Genomic DNA, 8,860 nt, shown 5'->3' with positions numbered 1-8,860 from the left:
TGGATACAATCAAGACGTTCACTATGCAAAGATAAAGGATAAAGGGTACAACATTTAGTGCTAAGATATAACATCAGTCCCATTAAAGATAGATCAAAGGTCTCCAGTGGGGTGGGTGGGTGGTCAGACCGCTCTCGACTTGATGAGTAGACCGGTCTTTTTTTATTATTGTATGACAACCGGAATTATACTTAACAATCGAAACATTGATGGATGAAACTTAGGTGAGGTCTGATACATCAGGCGTAAATGTATTTACTTTTCAGTTCTATCCTGGCATGAATAAACTTCAATATCATGTAAATGGCCTTATTAACTGGTGTTGCTGCTCTAATTAATTTGTGTATTTGTGCTCCAGGTTCCCTCTGTTTCTGCCCCATTTAACTGTGATTGGCTAAGTTGCGAATGGCTTGTTTTCCTTACCAGAATGTAATTCTACACAGCTTTCTGTGTTGACATTCATTTCGCAATTATCTTCCCATTCTGCATGTTGTAATGCCTTATAACCCACCTCAATATTAACTATTTTATGCAGATATATAGAACTGGTGTTTTTGTTTGTTTCTGGTATAAAATATTTATATAAATTGTGAACCTCTGGATTAGTTCTGGCACTAATCCTTTTATGCCCCTTTTAACATGCTGCTACTCTGAATACTCTTGAGCTAAATTTAGATTGAGATTAGAGATGCAGCATGGAAAGAGGCCCTTCTGCCCACCGAGCCTACCCCGGCCATCGATCACCCGTTCACTTGTTCTATATTATCACACTTTCTCCTCCACCCCCTACTGATTAGGGCAATTTACAGAGGCCAATAAACCTACAAACCCAGAGGAAACCCATGCATCACAGGGAGCACGTGCAAACTCCACACAGACAACACCTAAGGTCAGGATCCAATTTGGGTCTCTGACGCTGTGAGGCAGCGGCACTACCAGCTGCTCCTCTGTGGAGTCCTAGTGTGTCCTTTCCATTTTGCTGCTGAGTCTGGATACTCTAACCCTACACATCAATGCTATAACTCACTGCAAACCTTTAGGAAATTAAATAAATTCCATCTTCTGCATTATCCCTTACTTTTTCATTTGTTTTTCAAAGAATTCAATAAGTTTGATCAAGTTAGATGTCATATATTTTGCTTTGTTGATATATTTTTCCCCTTTGGTAAAAATACTGAAATCTCTGTATTAACATTTTCCTGGATTCGAAGGTTATTACTTTTAGAATGATAAGTACCCCCACAGCCCAAGTGTCCACAAGAAGTGCATCATCCATCAATCCTGCAAACCCTTCCAGAACTGGGTATATTTCATATGTGGGAGGATGATTGTGTGGTGGATGGGCCACTATGGACATGTCCCTAGCAGTTGCCTGCCGCATTCAACAAAAAAACTCCATCAGCATGTAATCTAAAATCTACTGTAACTTGACTTTAGGACTCTAATTCCCCAGGTTCTACAATCGGAGGTAATTCCCGCTCCCGGATTCCCACATGAGGTTCCACATTACCACAGCAAGAGGCCAATGTGACTCAATGCCATAGTAACAGTCTGTAGAGAATGGATGCAGCATACAGGTTATTTGATCCACATGAGAGCAATCTAGCTCGTCAAGAAAGTCAAGAGTATTTTATTGTCATATGTCCTCAAACAGAATGAAATTCTTAGTTGCAGCAGCACAACAGACATGTAAACATAATACACTGTAAAACCCATAATAAACAACAACAAAAAAGTTCGGTAGTTAGACAGACAAACTTTTCCTATTTGGAGGTCGTTGTGTTTAATAGCCTGATGGTTGTAAGGAAACCTTCCTCCACTTCTTCTGTGCACTGTGCAAATGTTTTCCTTCCAGATACTTAACCAGCTCCCTTTCGAAGGATTACAATTGTTTCTGCCTGCACTACGACCCCAGCAGTTCACTCACTCCAGAATGTAACCCACTCACCGAGTAAAAAGGCTTATCCTCATCTAATTTCTGGTTCTTTTGACGATCACATTAGTTCAATGTCACTATGCCCTTGACATGTCTTTATCTCGAGCTGCCGTGGCTACACCATACATGATTTTAGAGCAGCTACACCATACATGATTTTAAATACCTTCTACAGATCCATATGTGTAATAATTCCTAAAGCAGAAGCTCCTGACATATAATCCTCTTGGCGCTGACTGTGCTTTCCAGCCAAGGCTCATGTTGCATGATGCCGACAAAGATTCTACATCTTAAAGGGGAAGTTGGAAATTTAGGCAATGACACAAAACTAATACTGACAGTGTTTTGCCATTCTATGAGCCAAATACCAATCTCATGTCAGAGCCCCAGGAGGGTTTCACCCTCTGTACCAAAACAACACAGCAGTGATGAACGTTAGTGTTTGATATGTGAATATAATCTTTGGATGACATATTGCGAAAGCTCGCCCATTGAAATATAATTATATATTTGTACAGAATTACCTGATTTTTTTTAACATATTTCATACTGTTAAATAAAAGAGGAATTCAATATTATTTAGAAATATAGAAATGTGGAAAATAATAGCAGGAGCAGGCCATTTGGCCATTCAAACCCTGCTTTGCCATGCAATATGGTCAACCCTCTGGCAATCTATGTAGGTAAGAACTGCAGATACTGGTTCAAATCAAAGGTGGACACAAAATGCTGGAGTAACTCAGTGAGACAGGCAGCATCTCTGGAGAGAAGGAATGGTTGACGTTTCGGGTCGAGATCTTCTCAACCTGAAACGTCACCCATTCCTTCTCTCTTGAGATGCTGCCTGTCTCGCTGAGTTACTCCAGCATTTTGTGTCTACCTCTAACAATCTATCTCAATACTCAACTCCCGCTCTTGCCTCATACCCCTTTAGCATTTAGAAAATTAATTCATCTCCGCCTTGGAATATTATGCAGCCAAACCCGTGTAATTAATCCTTTGTGGTAAATAATTCCACAGGTTCACCTCACTCTGAGTGAAGTAATTTATCTTCCACAGTCATAAGTCTCTTGATATGTAACCTGAGACACAGACCCTCTATGCTGGACAGTTTAACCACAAAAAACATCCTAGCCACATCTAATCTGTCTACTGCTGTCCGAATTTTACCAGATTTTACTAGATTCCCGCTCATTCTTTCAAGTTCTAGTGAATACAAACCAAGTCAACATAATCTATCATCACATTGCAGATCTGCTGTACTAGGAATCACTCTGAAGTATCTTCGATGCTCTCCCCCATGCAGCAAGTATTTAGCCTTTATTGAGCTACAACAAACTCATCTATACTGGTTTAATGAAAACCAATATTTGCAGGATTATCGAGATGACATCTATTCCCAACCGTGCCACCCAGCATGGAACTGGATGCTATTTTGAATTTTCCTGGTGGAAACAAATGTGACACAGATGGTGTTAGCTTGTACCATACGCATTTTTACTCAATTTAATATTAATTAGATACATGGCTGCACCAGAGTCCAAATCACCCGAGCCATTTTAAGCTCTTTACTTGTGTGTGAGTACATTTGTGTTTACATTGGAGGTAGACCGATGGACTGGCACCAAATAGTATTTTAATAAGGTACAGCTTGCTTGGAACATTTCATTATAAAAGTGCTGGGTGTGGGTTATAACAACAACATTTATTTTTAATAGGAATGAAAATAAATTCCCTAATTCCTTTCACGGGATCTGAACTATTTCAATGGTGCTGTAAATAGCACAGATCATAAGAGTATAATGAGTATAAAGAGTATAAGAGTATAAGATTAGTTGCAATGCTTTTAAACAAATGCGTGATATTGAATTCTACTTTCTATGTTACTAATAGAGAGACTAATCCATTTTTAAAGCAGCATTCATTAAAATACAGAGAGGAATTTTATTTATCCTCAAAACAATAAACATGATGCAAATTTTTAATTGTAACTTTTTAACCCTAAACTTAATCTTTAACTTTGGAGAATTTAAAGAGTCACAGATTCAGGCTGGAACTGTGAATGCCCAAAACTGTGACAGGTTTGTCCACTTATAAACCTTCAAAAGAAGAACAATAATGAATTATTAACAATTAATTTAACTGACGTAAAATAAACTTGGCTATGAAAAAGCTGTTTGTACAATTTCTCCCAGCGATAGTTTTAGCCAAAACACAGTAAGTCTGAATAACATTTGTCACTCTTGGTGTAAAAGTGACAACTGCCCAAAGCCTCCCAGCTTCATGACATTTTCAGGAGATAAATGGGAACATGACTAACATCAGCTATTCTGACAGCATAATTGTAGGGCCAAGGAGCAGACTCAGTCAAACAGTCAATCTGTTCTTTGCCCTTACTCCACTTTGTCACACTCACTAAGTCATAACAAAATAAGCCAGGACCTGGTTCACTCACAAGGAACCACTACTCATGTTGTCCCAGGATAGCTGGTTTACTAAGACAAATGATCACACTCGCCCTGGAGTCAGATGGTGGTGAGTTCAATGTCCGCATTAAAGACTGGAACTCCTAATCATATGTAGGACTTCAGCATGGAGAGAGTGCTACGTATTTTGTATCAATGGTTAAATCAGGACCCTGCCTAGTGAGCATTCAGCATCCAATTGCAAAGCTTTAAGAATGATAAAGTTCTCTTGCTATCCCAGATAACATTTATTCCTCATGCATCAGTGAAGCAAGCTGCTTATTATTCTTGCTGTGTAGTTTAGCTGTTTCCCAGCATTAGAGAAGTGAATATATTTCAAATTTGATAACATACTTCCAGACATTGTGAAAGATGTCAATGGGTCGAATCTTGACAGTGGTTGCCAGCATTGAAATGGAAGTGAGCCTTGGACTTGCATAGACTGCCTGGCATTTGGTAAGTGTCTCCTTTACATTCCACCGTGGGACTTCAAATGGAACCAGGTGGCAGTGTACCATTTTGGATCTACCGGTAGCATCTGAAACTCTATTGAATCCAATGGAGATTCCGGGCCAGTGGATTAGCTAGGAAAAAGGAAGGTAAGAGTATTTTCAAATTGAGTCTGAAGAAGAGTCCTGAGGTGCTCACTGTTTATATTCACAAGTGTCTGCCACATTTCCTACCTGACACCTCTACCCAGGCCTCAGAAGCAAGTCACTAGCTGTGATTGAAGTTCTCAAGATTCTGAAGATGAGTCCCGACCCGAAACGTTACCTATCCATGTTTTTTCAAAGATGCCACCTGACCTGCTGAGTTACTCCAGCACTTTGTGTGGTTTTTTTTGTAACCAGCATCTGCAGTTCCTGCTATCCTCAAGATTTTTTCATTACTAGACTTTTGTTTGGTATTTTTAATCATGTGGATGTTTTTTAATTCAATTTTATATCTAAAGATTTTTTTTGAATAATGGTCATCTGTGTAATTACCTACTTCAGTTATAATAGTTAAACTATTTGGGTGGCACAGTGACGCAGCAGTAGAGCTGCTGCCTTACAGGACCTGAGACCCAGGGTCGATCTGACTATGGGTACTGTCTGTATGGAGTTTGTACATTCTCCCTACAACCACATGGGTTTTCTCCGGGTGCTCCAGTTTCCTCCGACACTATAAAGACTTACAGGTTTGTAGGTTAATTGGCTTTGCTAATTGTAAAATTGTCCCTAGTGTGTAGGATAGTGCTAGGGTAAGGGATGATCGCTGGTCGGCACGCACTCAATGGGCCAAAGGGCCTGTTTCCACGCTCTATCTCCAAATACCAAAAATAAATAATTATGTTCCATTTTACATGGTATTTCTCTTCCTAGTAATATGATATTCCATGCATATTTTTCTGTAAAGGTCCTGAGCTATTTCAAAGCTACCAGCAGCATGCTTATCATATTGGTTCACTTGTTAAGCTGCTGTACACCTTGCAACCCGGTATACGGGCAGCAGCAGTGAAAGCAAACAGCCATTCATTATCTTTGATCTAGTTGTTGGGATTCTATCTGTGCTTCTGTTCAATTTCAATCAACACACGCGCTCTCGAAAAGCAATTTTGCAGATTCACATTAGAGCGTGTTCAAGGGATTACTGTCTGAGCTTCTCTGCACTCCTGTTATAGAGTCATGAATCAGAGAATCATCTAAATTTCAAAACTAGTCAGTGCCTTGGCTTATTCAACTGGACAAGACTGGCCTGCACGGTGGCACAGCAGTAGAATTTCTGCCTTACAGCGTCAGAGACCTGGGTTCAATCCTGACTATGGGTGCTGTCTGTACGGAGTTTGTTTGTTCTCCCCCTGACCGCGTGGGTTATCTCCAGATCCGATTTTCTCCCACGCTCCAAAGACATGCAGGTTTGAAGACTAATTGGCTTCAGTGAAGATTGTAAATTGTCCCTAATGTGCAGGATAGTGATAGTGTACGGGGATCGCTGGTCTGCATGGACTCGGTGGGCCGAAGGGCCTGTTTCCATGCTGTATCTCTAAACTAAAGACATTGATATTTACATAAAGACAATTATATTGAATGTCATTGGAAACTATGAGGTCAGAGAAGCAGTTCTTACTGGGATAGATTTAGAGATGAGGGGAACAGGGTAGCTAATGTTTCATCAATGTCTGAACTTTCCAACTGAGAAATAGTACTTGTAGCAGCACCGTGAAGGTGCTTACTACTATGATAGGTTTGTAATGATTGTGCTGGTAATAATGTGGCTCCAATGCATTAATATAAATAGATGACAATAGTACATCTTGCAGTCATTATAATTACCCTGAAGGCAAGGTTTAAATTAAGTCACGCTGAACTATCTGAGCAAACACTTTCTCTCGATTGCTTCATGCACAGAAAGATATGTCCGGGGAAAAAATAACATATCAAACCTATTTTCCCTGATTTCCGCTGAGTTCCTCCAGCATTTGTTCTTTGTCACTTGGGCCCACCGAATCCACACCGACCTCTGATCACGTGTTCACATTAGTTCTATGTTATCTTTCTTCCGCATCCACTCCCTACTCACCGGTGGCAATTTACAGCAGTCAATTAATCTATGAACCCGCACATCTTTGAGATGCGGGAAGAAACCAGAGCACTCGGTGGAAACTCATGAGATGGTTGTAGGCAGGGTGTAGACGTAAAAATTCAAGTGGAGTTTAGTTTAGTTTAGAGATAACAGCACGGAAACAGGCACTTCGGCCCACCAACAATCCCCGCACACTAACGCTATCCTACTCACACACTAGGGACAATTTACAATTTTACTGAAGCCATTTAACCTACAAAAATGTACTCCTTCAGAGTGTTGGAGGAAACCGGAGCACCCGGAGAAAACCCTCGCAGGTCAGTGGTCTCTGGCACTGTAAGACAGCAACTCTACCATTGCATCACCATGCCACTTGAGGTTAACTTTCAGAACAGATATTACAAATTGGCCAACTTGAGGGACGTGTCCTAGGGCAGATGGTCGCAGATACAAAGCATGCTTTGATTTTTATTCTAACCCTTATCTACAGGCATGGTGGTGCAGCAGTAATGGTGCTAACGTTTAGCGTCAGAAACCCGGGTTCGATCCTGACTTTGGGTGCTGTCTGTATGGAGTTTGCACGTTCTCCCTGTGACTGCGTAGGTTTTCTCCAGGTGTTCTGGTTTTCTCCCACACTCCAAAAACGTACAGGTTTGTAGGTTTATTGACTTCGGATAAAAGATGTTTGATTGCCCCTAGTGTGTAGGATAGAGCTAGTGTACGGGGATCGTGGACTCGGTGGACCCAATGGCCTGTTTCCGCGCTGTATTTCTAAACCAAACTACATTTTTCCCCTCCCTATTTCTACCTTTCATGTTCAGTGAGTACGTAGGATAAAGGAAATCATGCCTGTCAGTCTGTACTATAGTGTGTTATAAATATTTTGGTCATGTTTCAGGTTAGAACCCTTCTTCAGGTTGGTTAGTTTAGTTTAGAGATACTGCGCGGATACAGGCCCTTCAGCCCACCAAGTCCACACCGACGAACAATCCCCGCACATTAACACTCTCCTACACTACCGTTGCTCCAACGTGCCGCCGGTTTGGCATTTGAGGTTCTCAAGTCTGAGGTTCTCGAGTTACAACCCGAAGTCTCACCTATCCATGTTCTCCAAGGAAACTGCCTGACCCGCTAAGTTACTTCAGCACTTTGTGTCTATCTTTAATATTTCTTAATGCCCCTGATCATGAATTGGCCCGTGTCTTCCAATGTTTGCACTTTAAAGCAAAGGCATACACTGAAGGTCAGGCATACACTGATCCACACAGGGCACTTTGTTGGCAATTTTCTGTTGAATGATGGACACAAAGTATGTTTGGCCTTATGTGTCCATTTGAAATCCTTCGCTTAGGATGTTTTCAGTCGCTCTTAATTCCAACCAAGTTCTATATCAGTCTGAAGAAGGGTCTCGACACAAAACGTCACCCTTCCTCTCCCACCAGAGATGCTGGCTGACCCGCTAAGTTACTCCAGCACTTTGTGTTTATCTTCAGGTTTATATTCAAAAGTGCTGCTTAAAGTATTTAATTTTTTTTAAAGGAACCATCTGGTGTAAGAACAGAATGTTGGTATCTTGGATGGGGCAGGGGGATAAAAGCTCCTCAATGGCATCAGATGAGTCCTTCACATTTTTATTCTTAACACTTCAATTAGGAGCCAACTGGTGTTTGGCAACCGATTTCTGTCCAAATGCAAACTAATGAATAAATTTATATCACCAATCTGTTTAGTATTGCTTGTTTCAGATTATCCACACCTGCTGACAATCACATCCTATCCTCCAACATTTATGCTTTCCCTCACACACAATGTATAACACTGCCCTGCAAAGACTGTAAAATACACTGGGCGTTTCTTCAATGCGCAGACTTTTGCATGAGACGTGCAGGTATTG

Source organism: Amblyraja radiata, chromosome 14 (assembly GCF_010909765.2).
Source record: "Amblyraja radiata isolate CabotCenter1 chromosome 14, sAmbRad1.1.pri, whole genome shotgun sequence".
NCBI lineage: Eukaryota > Metazoa > Chordata > Chondrichthyes > Rajiformes > Rajidae > Amblyraja > Amblyraja radiata.
This window is presented reverse-complemented; position numbering follows the sequence as displayed.